Source organism: Pholcus phalangioides, unplaced genomic scaffold (assembly GCF_987345545.1).
Source record: "Pholcus phalangioides strain wild (caught in Gottingen) unplaced genomic scaffold, Ppha-v1.0 ptg000017l_1, whole genome shotgun sequence".
In the NCBI taxonomy this organism is placed as follows: domain Eukaryota; kingdom Metazoa; phylum Arthropoda; class Arachnida; order Araneae; family Pholcidae; genus Pholcus; species Pholcus phalangioides.
This window is the reverse complement of record NW_028301610.1, coordinates 61321962-61338111: the sequence shown is the minus strand read 5'-3', so window position 1 is coordinate 61338111 and position 16150 is coordinate 61321962. Positions and strand designations below refer to the sequence as shown.

Here is a 16150-nt window from a genome sequence, read left to right as displayed (position 1 = left end):
TTTTCTTATATATTTCTGAAATCAATATGTTTTTTCAAGTGTCTGTGTCGCCTAATGGTCAACACGAGGTGTTTTCTATATACAACGAATGCATACATAATCACGCAACATGCTGAAATATATTTCTACGCATCTTCCAAAGAGCCATTGACACAGCGCGTCATTAGCTTCATCTATCAATACAGATTAATCTGAAAGTCCTGAGTTCAGTTCTCGAGTCTGCGGCTCTCTCTCAATTTTCTTCTTTTCTATACATTTCTGAAATGAATGTCTCCTTTCAAAAGTGTCTCATTCGTATCATTAACACGACGAGTTTCGTGTACAGTGAATGCATTCGCGAACACACATGAGGAAATTGGTTTTAATCAAGCCTCAGTAGCGCTGTTGGCAGCGCGTCAGTCTCATAATATCTGCACGGAGTAATCTGAAGGTCCTGAGTTCGACCCTCAGCTGGGGCACAGTTTCTTACTTTTCTTATATATTTCTGAAATCAATGTGTTTTTTCAAGTGTTTGTGTCGCCTAATGGTCAACACGAGCTGTTTTCTATATACAACGAATTCATACATAATCACGCAACATGCTGAAATATATTTCTACGCATCTTCCTAAGAGCCATTGACACAGCGCGTCATTATCTTCATCTATCAATACAGATTAATCTGAAAGTCCTGAGTTCAGTTCTCGAGTCCGCGGTTCTCTCAATATTTTCTTCTTTTCTATACATTTCTGAAATGAATGTGTCCTTTCAAAAGTGTTTCATTCGTATCATTAACACGACGAGTTTCGTGTACAGTGAATGCATACGCGAACACACATGAGGAAATTGGTGTCGATCAAGCCTCAGTAGCGCAGTTGGCAGCGCGTCAGTCTCATTATCTCTGAACAGAGTAATCTGAAGGTCCTGAGTTCGATCCTCAGCTGGGGCACAGTTTCTAACTTTTCTTATATATTTCTGAAATCAATGTGTTTTTTCAAGTGTTTGTGTCGCCTAATGGTAAACACGAGGTGTTTTCTATATACAACGAATGCATACATAATCACGCAACATGCTGAAATATATTTCTACGCATCTTCCTAAGGGCCATTGACACAGCGCGTCATTATCTTCATCTATCAATACAGATTAATCTGAAAGTCCTGAGTTCAGTTCTCGAGTCAGCGGCTCTCTCTCAATTTTCTTCTTTTCTATACATTTCTGAAATGAATGTGTCCTTTCAAAAGTGTTTCATTCGTATCATTAACACGAGGAGTTTCGTGTACAGTGAATGCATACGCGAACACACATGAGGAAATTGGTTTTAAACAAGCCTCAGTAGCGCAGTTGGCAGCGCGTCAGTCTCATAATCTCTGAATAGAGTAATCTGAAGGTCCTGAGTTCGATCCTCAGCTGGGACACAGTTTCTTACTTTTCTTATATATTTCTGAAATCAATATGTTTTTTCAAGTGTCTGTGTCGCCTAATGGTCAACACGAGGTGTTTTCTATATACAACGAATGCATACATAATCACGCAACATGCTGAAATATATTTCTACGCATCTTCCAAAGAGCCATTGACACAGCGCGTCATTATCTTCATCTATCAATACAGATTAATCTGAAAGTCCTGAGTTCAGTTCTCGAGTCCGCGGCTCTCTCTCAATTTTCTTCTTTTCTATACATTTCTGAAATGAATGTGTCCTTTCAAAAGTGTTTCATTCGTATCATTAACACGACGAGTTTCGTGTACAGTGAATGCATACGCGAACACACATGACGAAATTGGTTTTAAACAAGCCTCAGTAGCGCAGTTGGCAGCGCGTCAGTCTCATAATCTCTGAACAGAGTAATCTGAAGGTCCTGAGTTCGATCCTCAGCTGGGGCACAGTTTCTTACTTTTCTTATATATTTCTGAAATCAATGTGTTTTTTCAAGTGTTTGTGTCGCCTAATGGTCAACACGAGGTGTTTTCTATATACAACGAATGCATACATAATCACGCAACATGCTGAAATATATTTCTACGCATCTTCCTAAGGGCCATTGACACAGCGCGTCATTATCTTCATCTATCAATACAGATTAATGTGAAAGTCCTGAGTTTAGTTCTCGAGTCTGCGGCTCTCTCTCAATTTTCTTCTTTTCTATACATTTCTGAAATGAATGTCTCCTTTCAAAAGTGTCTCATTCGTATCATTAACACGAGGAGTTTCGTGTACAGTGAATGCATACGCGAACACACATGAGGAAATTGGTTTTAAACAAGCCTCAGTAGCGCTGTTGGCAGCGCGTCAGTCTCATAATATCTGAACGGAGTAATCTGAAGGTCCTGAGTTCGATCCTCAGCTGGGGCACAGTTTCTTACTTTTCTTATATATTTCTGAAATCAATGTGTTTTTTCAAGTGTTTGTGTCGCCTAATGGTCAACACGAGCTGTTTTCTATATACAACGAATTCATACATAATCACGCAACATGCTGAAATATATTTCTACGCATCTTCCTAAGAGCCATTGACACAGCGCGTCATTATCTTCATCTATCAATACAGATTAATCTGAAAGTCCTGAGTTCAGTTCTCGAGTCTGCGGCTCTCTCTCAATTTTCTTCTTTTCTATACATTTCTGAAATGAATGTGTCCTTTCAAAAGTGTTTCATTCGTATCATTAACACGACGAGTTTCGTGTACAGTGAATGCATACGCGAACACACATGACGAAATTGGTTTTAAACAAGCCTCAGTAGCGCAGTTGGCAGCGCGTCAGTCTCATAATCTCTGAACAGAGTAATCTGAAGGTCCTGAGTTCGATCCTCAGCTGGGGCACAGTTTCTTACTTTTCTTATATATTTCTGAAATCAATGTGTTTTTTCAAGTGTTTGTGTCGCCTAATGGTCAACACGAGGTGTTTTCTATATACAACGAATGCATACATAATCACGCAACATGCTGAAATATATTTCTACGCATCTTCCTAAGGGCCATTGACACAGCGCGTCATTATCTTCATCTATCAATACAGATTAATGTGAAAGTCCTGAGTTTAGTTCTCGAGTCTGCGGCTCTCTCTCAATTTTCTTCTTTTCTATACATTTCTGAAATGAATGTCTCCTTTCAAAAGTGTCTCATTCGTATCATTAACACGAGGAGTTTCGTGTACAGTGAATGCATACGCGAACACACATGAGGAAATTGGTTTTAAACAAGCCTCAGTAGCGCTGTTGGCAGCGCGTCAGTCTCATAATATCTGAACGGAGTAATCTGAAGGTCCTGAGTTCGATCCTCAGCTGGGGCACAGTTTCTTACTTTTCTTATATATTTCTGAAATCAATGTGTTTTTTCAAGTGTTTGTGTCGCCTAATGGTCAACACGAGCTGTTTTCTATATACAACGAATTCATACATAATCACGCAACATGCTGAAATATATTTCTACGCATCTTCCTAAGAGCCATTGACACAGCGCGTCATTATCTTCATCTATCAATACAGATTAATCTGAAAGTCCTGAGTTCAGTTCTCGAGTCTGCGGCTCTCTCTCAATTTTCTTCTTTTCTATACATTTCTGAAATGAATGTGTCCTTTCAAAAGTGTTTCATTCGTATCATTAACACGACGAGTTTCGTGTACAGTGAATGCATACGCGAACACACATGAGGAAATTGGTTTCGATCAAGCCTCAGTAGCGCAGTTGGCAGCGCGTCAGTCTCATAATCTCTGAACAGAGTAATCTGAAGGTCCTGAGTTCGATCCTCAGCTGGGGCACAGTTTCTAACTTTTCTTATATATTTCTGAAATCAATGTGTTTTTTCAAGTGTTTGTGTCGCCTAATGGTCAACACGAGGTGTTTTCTATATACAACGAATGCATACATAATCACGCAACATGCTGAAATATATTTCTACGCATCTTCCTAAGGGCCATTGACACAGCGCGTCATTATCTTCATCTATCAATACAGATTAATCTGAAAGTCCTGAGTTCAGTTCTCGAGTCTGCGGCTCTCTCTCAATTTTCTTCTTTTCTATACATTTCTGAAATGAATGTGTCCTTTCAAAAGTGTTTCATTCGTATCATTAACACGACGAGTTTCGTGTACAGTGAATGCATACGCGAACACACATGAGGAAATTGGTTTTAAACAAGCCTCAGTAGCGCAGTTGGCAGCGCGTCAGTCTCATAATCTCTGAACAGAGTAATCTGAAGGTCCTGAGTTCGATCCTCAGCTGGGACACAGTTTCTTACTTTTCTTATATATTTCTGAAATCAATATGTTTTTTCAAGTGTCTGTGTCGCCTAATGGTCAACACGAGGTGTTTTCTATATACAACGAATGCATACATAATCACGCAACATGCTGAAATATATTTCTACGCATCTTCCTAAGGGCCATTGACACAGCGCGTCATTATCTTCATCTATCAATACAGATTAATGTGAAACTCCTGAGTTTAGTTCTCGAGTCTGCGGCTCTCTCTCAATTTTCTTCTTTTCTATACATTTCTGAAATGAATGTCTCCTTTCAAAAGTGTCTCATTCGTATCATTAACACGACGAGTTTCGTGTACAGTGAATGCATTCGCGAACACACATGAGGAAATTGGTTTTAATCAAGCCTCAGTAGCGCTGTTGGCAGCGCGTCAGTCTCATAATATCTGAACAGAGTAATCTGAAGGTCCTGAATCCGATCCTCAGCTGGGGCACAGTTTCTTACTTTTCTTATATATTTCTGAAATCAATGTGTTTTTTCAAGTGTTTGTGTCGCCTAATGGTCAACACGAGCTGTTTTCTATATACAACGAATTCATACATAATCACGCAACATGCTGAAATATATTTCTACGCATCTTCCTAAGGTCCATTGACACAGCGCGTCATTATCTTCATCTATCAATACAGATTAATATGAAAGTCTTGTGTTCAGTTCTCGAGTCTGCGGTTCTCTCAATATTTTCTTCTTTTCTATACATTTCTGAAATGAATGTGTCCTTTCAAAAGTGTTTCATTCGTATCATTAACACGACGAGTTTCGTGTACAGTGAATGCATTCGCGAACACACATGAGGAAATTGGTTTTAATCAAGGCTCAGTAGCGCTGTTGGCAGCGCGTCAGTCTCATAATATCTGAACAGAGTAATATGAAGGTCCTGAGTTCGATCCTCAGCTGGGGCATAGTTTCTTACTTTTCTTATATATTTCTGAAATCAATATGTTTTTTCAAGTGTCTGTGTCGCCTAATGGTCAACACGAGGTGTTTTCTATATACAACGAATGCATACATAATCACGCAACATGCTGAAATATATTTCTACGCATCTTCCTAAGGGCCATTGACACTGCGCGTCATTATCTTCATCTATCAATACAGATTAATCTGAAAGTCCTCAGTTCAGTTCTCGAGTCTGCGGCTCTCTCTCAATTTTCTTCTTTTCTATACATTTCTGAAATGAATGTGTCCTTTCAAAAGTGTTTCATTGGTATCATTAACACGAGGAGTTTCGTGTACAGTGAATGCATACGCGAACACAGATGAGGAAATTGGTTTCGATCAAGCCTCAGTAGCGCAGTTGGCAGCGCGTCAGTCGCATAATCTCTGAACAGAGTAATCTGAAGGTCCTGAGTTCGATCCTCAGCTGGGGCACAGTTTCTAACTTTTCTTATATATTTCTGAAATCAATGTGTTTTTTCAAGTGTTTGTGTCGCGTAATGGTCAACACGAGGTGTTTTCTATATACAACGAATGCATACATAATCACGCAACATGCTGAAATATATTTCTACGCATCTTCCTAAGGGCCATTGACACAGCGCGTCATTATCTTCATCTATCAATACAGATTAATCTGAAAGTCCTGAGTTCAGTTCTCGAGTCTGCGGCTCTCTCTCAATTTTCTTCTTTTCTATACATTTCTGAAATGAATGTGTCCTTTCAAAAGTGTTTCATTCGTATCATTAACACGACGAGTTTCGTGTACAGTGAATGCATACGCGAACACAGATGAGGAAATTGGTTTCGATCAAGCCTCAGTAGCGCAGTTGGCAGCGCGTCAGTCGCATAATCTCTGAACAGAGTAATCTGAAGGTCCTGAGTTCGATCCTCAGCTGGGGCACAGTTTCTAACTTTTCTTATATATTTCTGAAATCAATGTGTTTTTTCAAGTGTTAGTGTCGCCTAATGGTCAACACGAGGTGTTTTCTATATACAACGAATGCATACATAATCACGCAACATGCTGAAATATATTTCTACGCATCTTCCTAAGGGCCATTGACACAGCGCGTCATTATCTTCATCTATCAATACAGATTAATCTGAAAGTCCTGAGTTCAGTTCTCGAGTCTGCGGCTCTCTCTCAATTTTCTTCTTTTCTATACATTTCTGAAATGAATGTGTCCTTTCAAAAGTGTTTCATTGGTATCATTAACACGACGAGTTTCGTGTACAGTGAATGCATACGCGAACACACATGAGGAAATTGGTTTCGATCAAGCCTCAGTAGCGCAGTTGGCAGCGCGTCAGTCTCATAATATCTGAACGGAGTAATCTGAAGGTCCTGAGTTCGATCCTCAGCTGGGGCACAGTTTCTAACTTTTCTTATATATTTCTGAAACCAATGTGTTTTTTCAAGTGTTTGTGTCGCCTAATGGTCAACACGAGGTGTTTTCTATATACAACGAATGCATACATAATCACGCAACATGCTGAAATATATTTCTACGCATCTTCCTAAGGGCCATTGACACAGCGCGTCATCATCTTCATCTATCAATACAGATTAATCTGAAAGTCCTGAGTTCAGTTCTCGAGTCTGCGGCTCTCTCTCAATTTTCTTCTTTTCTATACATTTCTGAAATGAATGTGTCCTTTCAAAAGTGTTTCATTCGTATCATTAACACGACGAGTTTCGTGTACAGTGAATGCATACGCGAACACACATGAGGAAATTGGTTTTAATCAAGCCTCAGTAGCGCTGTTGGCAGCGCGTCAGTCTCATAATATCTGAACAGAGTAATCTGAAGGTCCTGAATCCGATCCTCAGCTGGGGCACAGTTTCTTACTTTTCTTATATATTTCTGAAATCAATGTGTTTTTTCAAGTGTTTGTGTCGCCTAATGGTCAACACGAGCTGTTTTCTATATACAACGAATTCATACATAATCACGCAACATGCTGAAATATATTTCTACGCATCTTGCTAAGGTCCATTGACGCAGCGCGTCATTATCTTCATCTATCAATACAGATTAATATGAAAGTCTTGTGTTCAGTTCTCGAGTCTGCGGTTCTCTCAATATTTTCTTCTTTTCTATACATTTCTGAAATGAATGTGTCCTTTCAAAAGTGTTTCATTCGTATCATTAACACGACGAGTTTCGTGTACAGTGAATGCATACGCGAACACACATGAGGAAATTGGTTTCGATCAAGCCTCAGTAGCGCAGTTGGCAGCGCGTCAGTCTCATAATCTCTGAACAGAGTAATCTGAAGGTCCTGAGTTCGATCCTCAGCTGGGGCACAGTTTCTAACTTTTCTTATATATTTCTGAAATCAATGTGTTTTTTCAAGTGTTTGTGTCGCCTAATGGTAAACACGAGGTGTTTTCTATATACAACGAATGCATACATAATCACGCAACATGCTGAAATATATTTCTACGCATCTTCCTAAGGGCCATTGACACAGCGCGTCATTATCTTCATCTATCAATACAGATTAATCTGAAAGTCCTGAGTTCAGTTCTCGAGTCTGCGGCTCTCTCTCAATTTTCTTCTTTTCTATACATTTCTGAAATGAATGTGTCCTTTCAAAAGTGTTTCATTCGTATCATTAACACGACGAGTTTCGTGTACAGTGAATGCATACGCGAACACACATGAGGAAATTGGTTTTAAACAAGCCTCAGTAGCGCAGTTGGCAGCGCGTCAGTCTCATAATCTCTGAATAGAGTAATCTGAAGGTCCTGAGTTCGATCCTCAGCTGGGACACAGTTTCTTACTTTTCTTATATATTTCTGAAATCAATATGTTTTTTCAAGTGTCTGTGTCGCCTAATGGTCAACACGAGGTGTTTTCTATATACAACGAATGCATACATAATCACGCAACATGCTGAAATATATTTCTACGCATTTTCCTAAGGGCCATTGACACAGCGCGTCATTATCTTCATCTATCAATACAGATTAATCTGAAAGTCCTGAGTTCAGTTCTTGTATCTGCGGCTCTCTCTCAATTTTCTTCTTTTCTATACATTTCTGAAATGAATGTGTCCTTTCAAAAGTGTTTCATTCGTATCATAAACACGAGGAGTTTCGTGTACAGTGAATGCATACGCGAACACACATGACGAAATTGCTTTTGATCAAGCCTCAGTAACGCAGTTGGCAACGCGTCAGTTTCATAATCTCTGAACAGAGTAATCTGAAGGTCCTGAGTTCGATCCTCAGCTGGGGCACAGTTTCTTACTTTTCTTATATATTTCTGAAATCAATGTGTTTTTTCAAGTGTTTGTGTCGCCTAATGGTCAACAGGAGGTGTTTTCTATATACAACGAATGCATACATAATCACGCAACATGCTGAAATATATTTATACGCATCTTCCTAAGGGCCATTGACACAGCGCGTCATTATCTTCATCTATCAATACAGATTAATGTGAAAGTCCTGAGTTTAGTTCTCGAGTCTGCGGCTCTCTCTCAATTTTCTTCTTTTCTATACATTTCTAAAATGAATGTCTCCTTTCAAAAGTGTTTCATTCGTATCATTAACACGACGAGTTTCGTGTACAGTGAATGCATTCGCGAACACACATGAGGAAATTGGTTTTAATCAAGCCTCAGTAGCGCTGTTGGCAGCGCGTCAGTCTCATAATCTCTGAACAGAGTAATATGAAGGTCCTGAGTTCGATCCTCAGCTGGGGCATAGTTTCTTACTTTTCTTATATATTTCTGAAATCAATATGTTTTTTCAAGTGTCTGTGTCGCCTAATGGTCAACACGAGGTGTTTTCTATATACAACGAATGCATACATAATCACGCAACATGCTGAAATATATTTCTACGCATCTTCCTAAGGGCCATTGACACTGCGCGTCATTATCTTCATCTATCAATACAGATTAATCTGAAAGTCCTCAGTTCAGTTCTCGAGTCTGCGGCTCTCTCTCAATTTTCTTCTTTTCTATACATTTCTGAAATGAATGTGTCCTTTCAAAAGTGTTTCATTGGTATCATTAACACGAGGAGTTTCGTGTACAGTGAATGCATACGCGAACACAGATGAGGAAATTGGTTTCGATCAAGCCTCAGTAGCGCAGTTGGCAGCGCGTCAGTCGCATAATCTCTGAACAGAGTAATCTGAAGGTCCTGAGTTCGATCCTCAGCTGGGGCACAGTTTCTAACTTTTCTTATATATTTCTGAAATCAATGTGTTTTTTCAAGTGTTTGTGTCGCGTAATGGTCAACACGAGGTGTTTTCTATATACAACGAATGCATACATAATCACGCAACATGCTGAAATATATTTCTACGCATCTTCCTAAGGGCCATAGACACAGCGCGTCATTATCTTCATCTATCAATACAGATTAATCTGAAAGTCCTGAGTTCAGTTCTCGAGTCTGCGGCTCTCTCTCAATTTTCTTCTTTTCTATACATTTCTGAAATGAATGTGTCCTTTCAAAAGTGTTTCATTCGTATCATTAACACGAGGAGTTTCGTGTACAGTGAATGCATACGTGAACACACATGGGGAAATTGGTTCCGATCAAGCCTCAGTAGCGCTGTTGGCAGCGCGTCAGTCTCATAATCTCTGAACAGAGTAATCTGAAGGTCCTGAGTTCGATCCTCAGCTGGGGCACAGTTTCTAACTTTTCTTATATATTTCTGAAATCAATGTGTTTTTTCAAGTGTTTGTGTCGCCTAATGGTAAACACGAGGTGTTTTCTATATACAACGAATGCATACATAATCACGCAACATGCTGAAATATATTTCTACGCATCTTCCTAAGGGCCATTGACACAGCGCGTCATTATCTTCATCTATCAATACAGATTAATCTGAAAGTCCTGAGTTCAGTTCTCGAGTCTGCGGCTCTCTCTCAATTTTCTTCTTTTCTATACATTTCTGAAATGAATGTGTCCTTTCAAAAGTGTTTCATTCGTATCATTAACACGACGAGTTTCGTGTACAGCGAATGCATACGCGAACACACAAGAGGAAATTGGTTTCGATCACGCCTCAGTAGCGCAGTTAGCATCGCGTCAGTCTCATTATCTCTGAACAGAGTAATCTGAAGGTCCTGAGTTCGATCCTCAGCTGGGGCACAGTTTCTTAGTTTTCTTATATATTTCTGAAATCAATGTGTTTTTTCAAGTGTTTGTGTCGCCTAATGGTCAACACGAGCTGTTTTCTATATACAACGAATGCATACATAATCACGCAACATGCTGAAATATATTTCTACGCATCTTCCTAAGGGCCATTGACACAGCGCGTCATTATCTTCATCTATCAATACAGATTAATCTGAAAGTCCTGAGTTCAGTTCTCGAGTCTGCGGCTCTCTCTCAATTTTCTTCTTTTCTATACAATTCTGAAATGAATGTGTCCTTTCAAAAGTGTTCCATTGGTATCATTAACACGACGAGTTTCGTGTACAGTGAATGCATTCGCGAACACACATGAGGAAATTGGTTTTAATCAAGCCTCAGTAGCGCTGTTGGCAGCGCGTCAGTCTCATAATATCTGAACAGAGTAATCTGAAGGTCCTGAGTTCGATCCTCAGCTGGGGCACAGTTTCTTACTTTTCTTATATATTTCTGAAATCAATGTGTTTTTTCAAGTGTTTGTGTCGCCTAATGGTCAACACGAGCTGTTTTCTATATACAACGAATTCATACATAATCACGCAACATGCTGAAATATATTTCTACGCATCTTCCTAAGGTCCATTGACACAGCGCGTCATTATCTTCATCTATCAATACAGATTAATATGAAAGTCTTGTGTTCAGTTCTCGAGTCTGCGGTTCTCTCAATATTTTCTTCTTTTCTATACATTTCTGAAATGAATGTGTCCTTTCAAAAGTGTTTCATTCGTATCATTAACACGACGAGTTTCGTGTACAGTGAATGCATACGCGAACACACATGAGGAAATTGGTATCGATCAAGCCTCAGTAGCGCAGTTGGCAGCGCGTCAGTCTCATTATCTCTGAACAGAGTAATCTGAAGGTCCTGAGTTCGATCCTCAGCTGGGGCACAGTTTCTAACTTTTCTTATATATTTCTGAAATCAATGTGTTTTTTCAAGTGTTAGTGTCGCCTAATGGTCAACACGAGGTGTTTTCTATATACAACGAATGCATACATAATCACGCAACATGCTGAAATATATTTCTACGCATCTTCCTAAGGGCCATTGACACAGCGCGTCATTATCTTCATCTATCAATACAGATTAATCTGAAAGTCCTGAGTTCAGTTCTCGAGTCTGCGGCTCTCTCTCAATTTTCTTCTTTTCTATACATTTCTGAAATGAATGTGTCCTTTCAAAAGTGTTTCATTCGTATCATTAACACGACGAGTTTCGTGTACAGTGAATGCATACGCGAACACACATGAGGAAATTGGTTTCGATCAAGCCTCAGTAGCGCAGTTGGCAGCGCGTCAGTCTCATAATCTCTGAACAGAGTAATCTGAAGGTCCTGAGTTCGATCCTCAGCTGGGGCACAGTTTCTAACTTTTCTTATATATTTCTGAAATCAATGTGTTTTTTCAAGTGTTTGTGTCGCCTAATGGTAAACACGAGGTGTTTTCTATATACAACGAATGCATACATAATCACGCAACATGCTGAAATATATTTCTACGCATCTTCCTAAGGGCCATTGACACAGCGCGTCATTATCTTCATCTATCAATACAGATTAATGTGAAAGTCCTGAGTTTAGTTCTCGAGTCTGCGGCTCTCTCTCAATTTTCTTCTTTTCTATACATTTCTGAAATGAATGTCTCCTTTCAAAAGTGTTTCATTCGTATCATTAACACGACGAGTTTCGTGTACAGTGAATGCATTCGCGAACACACATGAGGAAATTGGTTTTAATCAAGGCTCAGTAGCGCTGTTGGCAGCGCGTCAGTCTCATAATATCTGAACAGAGTAATCTGAAGGTCCTGAGTTCGATCCTCAGCTGGGGCACAGTTTCTTACTTTTCTTATATATTTCTGAAATCAATGTGTTTTTTCAAGTGTTTGTGTCGCCTAATGGTCAACAGGAGGTGTTTTCTATATACAACGAATGCATACATAATCACGCAACATGCTGAAATATATTTCTACGCATCTTCCTAAGGGCCATTGACACAGCGCGTCATTATCTTCATCTATCAATACAGATTAATGTGAAAGTCCCGAGTTTAGTTCTCGAGTCTGCGGCTCTCTCTCAATTTTCTTCTTTTCTATACATTTCTAAAATGAATGTCTCCTTTCAAAAGTGTTTCATTCGTATCATTAACACGACGAGTTTCGTGTACAGTGAATGCATTCGCGAACACACATGAGGAAATTGGTTTTAATCAAGCCTCAGTAGCGCTGTTGGCAGCGCGTCAGTCTCATAATCTCTGAACAGAGTAATATGAAGGTCCTGAGTTCGATCCTCAGCTGGGGCATAGTTTCTTACTTTTCTTATATATTTCTGAAATCAATATGTTTTTTCAAGTGTCTGTGTCGCCTAATGGTCAACACGAGGTGTTTTCTATATACAACGAATGCATACATAATCACGCAACATGCTGAAATATATTTCTACGCATCTTCCTAAGGGCCATTGACACTGCGCGTCATTATCTTCATCTATCAATACAGATTAATCTGAAAGTCCTCAGTTCAGTTCTCGAGTCTGCGGCTCTCTCTCAATTTTCTTCTTTTCTATACATTTCTGAAATGAATGTGTCCTTTCAAAAGTGTTTCATTGGTATCATTAACACGAGGAGTTTCGTGTACAGTGAATGCATACGCGAACACAGATGAGGAAATTGGCTTCGATCAAGCCTCAGTAGCGCAGTTGGCAGCGCGTCAGTCGCATAATCTCTGAACAGAGTAATCTGAAGGTCCTGAGTTCGATCCTCAGCTGGGGCACAGTTTCTAACTTTTCTTATATATTTCTGAAATCAATGTGTTTTTTCAAGTGTTTGTGTCGCGTAATGGTCAACACGAGGTGTTTTCTATATACAACGAATGCATACATAATCACGCAACATGCTGAAATATATTTCTACGCATCTTCCTAAGGGCCATTGACACAGCGCGTCATTATCTTCATCTATCAATACAGATTAATCTGAAAGTCCTGAGTTCAGTTCTCGAGTCTGCGGCTCTCTCTCAATTTTCTTCTTTTCTATACATTTCTGAAATGAATGTGTCCTTTCAAAAGTGTTTCATTCGTATCATTAACACGAGGAGTTTCGTGTACAGTGAATGCATACGTGAACACACATGGGGAAATTGGTTCCGATCAAGCCTCAGTAGCGCTGTTGGCAGCGCGTCAGTCTCATAATCTCTGAACAGAGTAATCTGAAGGTCCTGAGTTCGATCCTCAGCTGGGGCACAGTTTCTAACTTTTCTTATATATTTCTGAAATCAATGTGTTTTTTCAAGTGTTTGTGTCGCCTAATGGTAAACACGAGGTGTTTTCTATATACAACGAATGCATACATAATCACGCAACATGCTGAAATATATTTCTAGCATCTTCCTAAGGGCCATTGACAAAGCGCGTCATTATCTTCATCTATCAATACAGATTAATCTGAAAGTCCTGAGTTCAGTTCTTGTATCTGCGGCTCTCTCTCAATTTTCTTCTTTTCTATACATTTCTGAAATGAATGTGTCCTTTCAAAAGTGTTTCATTCGTATCATAAACACGAGGAGTTTCGTGTACAGTGAATGCATACGTGAACACACATGGGGAAATTGGTTCCGATCAAGCCTCAGTAGCGCTGTTGGCAGCGCGTCAGTCTCATAATCTCTGAACAGAGTAATCTGAAGGTCCTGAGTTCGATCCTCAGCTGGGGCACAGTTTCTAACTTTTCTTATATATTTCTGAAATCAATGTGTTTTTTCAAGTGTTTGTGTCGCCTAATGGTAAACACGAGGTGTTTTCTATATACAACGAATGCATACATAATCACGCAACATGCTGAAATATATTTCTACGCATCTTCCTAAGGGCCATTGACACAGCGCGTCATTATCTTCATCTATCAATACAGATTAATCTGAAAGTCCTCAGTTCAGTTCTCGAGTCTGCGGCTCTCTCTCAATTTTCTTCTTTTCTATACATTTCTGAAATGAATGTGTCCTTTCAAAAGTGTTTCATTGGTATCATTAACACGAGGAGTTTCGTGTACAGTGAATGCATACGCGAACACACATGAGGAAATTGGTTTCGATCAAGCCTCAGAAGCGCAGTTGGCAGCGCGTCAGTCTCATAATCTCTGAACAGAGTAATCTGAAGGTCCTGAGTTCGATCCTCAGCTGGGGCACAGTTTCTAACTTTTCTTATATATTTCTGAAATCAATGTGTTTTTTCAAGTGTTTGTGTCGCGTAATGGTCAACACGAGGTGTTTTCTATATACAACGAATGCATACATAATCACGCAACATGCTGAAATATATTTCTACGCATCTTCCTAAGGGCCATTGACACAGCGCGTCATTATCTTCATCTATCAATACAGATTAATCTGAAAGTCCTGAGTTCAGTTCTCGAGTCTGCGGCTCTCTCTCAATTTTCTTCTTTTCTATACATTTCTGAAATGAATGTGTCCTTTCAAAAGTGTTTCATTCGTATCATTAACACGAGGAGTTTCGTGTACAGTGAATGCATACGTGAACACACATGGGGAAATTGGTTCCGATCAAGCCTCAGTAGCGCTGTTGGCAGCGCGTCAGTCGCATAATCTCTGAACAGAGTAATCTGAAGGTCCTGAGTTCGATCCTCAGCTGGGGCACAGTTTCTAACTTTTCTTATATATTTCTGAAATCAATGTGTTTTTTCAAGTGTTTGTGTCGCCTAATGGTAAACACGAGGTGTTTTCTATATACAACGAATGCATACATAATCACGCAACATGCTGAAATATATTTCTAGCATCTTCCTAAGCGCCATTGACAAAGCGCGTCATTATCTTCATCTATCAATACAGATTAATCTGAAAGTCCTGAGTTCAGTTCTTGTATCTGCGGCTCTCTCTCAATTTTCTTCTTTTCTATACATTTCTGAAATGAATGTGTCCTTTCAAAAGTGTTTCATTCGTATCATAAACACGAGGAGTTTCGTGTACAGTGAATGCATACGTGAACACACATGGGGAAATTGGTTCCGATCAAGCCTCAGTAGCGCTGTTGGCAGCGCGTCAGTCTCATAATCTCTGAACAGAGTAATCTGAAGGTCCTGAGTTCGATCCTCAGCTGGGGCACAGTTTCTAACTTTTCTCATATATTTCTGAAATCAATGTGTTTTTTCAAGTGTTTGTGTCGCCTAATGGTAAACACGAGGTGTTTTCTATATACAACGAATGCATACATAATCACGCAACATGCTGAAATATATTTCTACGCATCTTCCTAAGGGCCATTGACACAGCGCGTCATTATCTTCATCTATCAATACAGATTAATCTGAAAGTCCTCAGTTCAGTTCTCGAGTCTGCGGCTCTCTCTCAATTTTCTTCTTTTCTATACATTTCTGAAATGAATGTGTCCTTTCAAAAGTGTTTCATTGGTATCATTAACACGAGGAGTTTCGTGTACAGTGAATGCATACGCGAACACAGATGAGGAAATTGGTTTCGATCAAGCCTCAGTAGCGCAGTTGGCAGCGCGTCAGTCGCATAATCTCTGAACAGAGTAATCTGAAGGTCCTGAGTTCGATCCTCAGCTGGGGCACAGTTTCTAACTTTTCTTATATATTTCTGAAATCAATGTGTTTTTTCAAGTGTTTGTGTCGCGTAATGGTCAACACGAGGTGTTTTCTATATACAACGAATGCATACATAATCACGCAACATGCTGAAATATATTTCTACGCATCTTCCTAAGGGCCATTGACACAGCGCGTCATTATCTTCATCTATCAATACAGATTAATCTGAAAGTCCTGAGT

General features: G+C 39.5%; 17 non-coding genes across 17 annotated transcripts; all 17 read left to right on the top strand.

The window, feature by feature from the left end:
* Positions 1–838: 838 nt before the first annotated feature.
* Positions 839–927, top strand: TRNAM-CAU (transfer RNA methionine (anticodon CAU)). Its single transcript is given in 2 exon segments — positions 839–875; positions 892–927. It is a non-coding gene; the product is annotated as a tRNA-Met (tRNA).
* Positions 928–1307: 380 nt separating this feature from the next.
* On the top strand, positions 1308–1396 carry TRNAM-CAU (transfer RNA methionine (anticodon CAU)). The gene is given in 2 exon segments: positions 1308–1344; positions 1361–1396. It is a non-coding gene; the product is annotated as a tRNA-Met (tRNA).
* Positions 1397–1776: 380 nt separating this feature from the next.
* TRNAM-CAU (transfer RNA methionine (anticodon CAU)) lies at positions 1777–1865 on the top strand. The gene is given in 2 exon segments: positions 1777–1813; positions 1830–1865. It is a non-coding gene; the product is annotated as a tRNA-Met (tRNA).
* Positions 1866–2714: 849 nt separating this feature from the next.
* Positions 2715–2803, top strand: TRNAM-CAU (transfer RNA methionine (anticodon CAU)). The gene is given in 2 exon segments: positions 2715–2751; positions 2768–2803. It is a non-coding gene; the product is annotated as a tRNA-Met (tRNA).
* An 849-nt stretch (positions 2804–3652) lies between these two features.
* TRNAM-CAU (transfer RNA methionine (anticodon CAU)) lies at positions 3653–3741 on the top strand. Its single transcript is given in 2 exon segments — positions 3653–3689; positions 3706–3741. It is a non-coding gene; the product is annotated as a tRNA-Met (tRNA).
* Positions 3742–4121: 380 nt separating this feature from the next.
* On the top strand, positions 4122–4210 carry TRNAM-CAU (transfer RNA methionine (anticodon CAU)). Its single transcript is given in 2 exon segments — positions 4122–4158; positions 4175–4210. It is a non-coding gene; the product is annotated as a tRNA-Met (tRNA).
* Positions 4211–5528: 1318 nt separating this feature from the next.
* On the top strand, positions 5529–5617 carry TRNAM-CAU (transfer RNA methionine (anticodon CAU)). Its single transcript is given in 2 exon segments — positions 5529–5565; positions 5582–5617. It is a non-coding gene; the product is annotated as a tRNA-Met (tRNA).
* A 380-nt stretch (positions 5618–5997) lies between these two features.
* Positions 5998–6086, top strand: TRNAM-CAU (transfer RNA methionine (anticodon CAU)). Its single transcript is given in 2 exon segments — positions 5998–6034; positions 6051–6086. It is a non-coding gene; the product is annotated as a tRNA-Met (tRNA).
* Positions 6087–6466: 380 nt separating this feature from the next.
* TRNAM-CAU (transfer RNA methionine (anticodon CAU)) lies at positions 6467–6555 on the top strand. The gene is given in 2 exon segments: positions 6467–6503; positions 6520–6555. It is a non-coding gene; the product is annotated as a tRNA-Met (tRNA).
* Positions 6556–7404: 849 nt separating this feature from the next.
* TRNAM-CAU (transfer RNA methionine (anticodon CAU)) lies at positions 7405–7493 on the top strand. Its single transcript is given in 2 exon segments — positions 7405–7441; positions 7458–7493. It is a non-coding gene; the product is annotated as a tRNA-Met (tRNA).
* A 380-nt stretch (positions 7494–7873) lies between these two features.
* Positions 7874–7962, top strand: TRNAM-CAU (transfer RNA methionine (anticodon CAU)). The gene is given in 2 exon segments: positions 7874–7910; positions 7927–7962. It is a non-coding gene; the product is annotated as a tRNA-Met (tRNA).
* A 1318-nt stretch (positions 7963–9280) lies between these two features.
* TRNAM-CAU (transfer RNA methionine (anticodon CAU)) lies at positions 9281–9369 on the top strand. The gene is given in 2 exon segments: positions 9281–9317; positions 9334–9369. It is a non-coding gene; the product is annotated as a tRNA-Met (tRNA).
* Positions 9370–11156: 1787 nt separating this feature from the next.
* On the top strand, positions 11157–11245 carry TRNAM-CAU (transfer RNA methionine (anticodon CAU)). The gene is given in 2 exon segments: positions 11157–11193; positions 11210–11245. It is a non-coding gene; the product is annotated as a tRNA-Met (tRNA).
* A 380-nt stretch (positions 11246–11625) lies between these two features.
* TRNAM-CAU (transfer RNA methionine (anticodon CAU)) lies at positions 11626–11714 on the top strand. Its single transcript is given in 2 exon segments — positions 11626–11662; positions 11679–11714. It is a non-coding gene; the product is annotated as a tRNA-Met (tRNA).
* A 1318-nt stretch (positions 11715–13032) lies between these two features.
* Positions 13033–13121, top strand: TRNAM-CAU (transfer RNA methionine (anticodon CAU)). The gene is given in 2 exon segments: positions 13033–13069; positions 13086–13121. It is a non-coding gene; the product is annotated as a tRNA-Met (tRNA).
* Positions 13122–14438: 1317 nt separating this feature from the next.
* TRNAM-CAU (transfer RNA methionine (anticodon CAU)) lies at positions 14439–14527 on the top strand. Its single transcript is given in 2 exon segments — positions 14439–14475; positions 14492–14527. It is a non-coding gene; the product is annotated as a tRNA-Met (tRNA).
* A 1317-nt stretch (positions 14528–15844) lies between these two features.
* TRNAM-CAU (transfer RNA methionine (anticodon CAU)) lies at positions 15845–15933 on the top strand. The gene is given in 2 exon segments: positions 15845–15881; positions 15898–15933. It is a non-coding gene; the product is annotated as a tRNA-Met (tRNA).
* Positions 15934–16150: the final 217 nt, after the last annotated feature.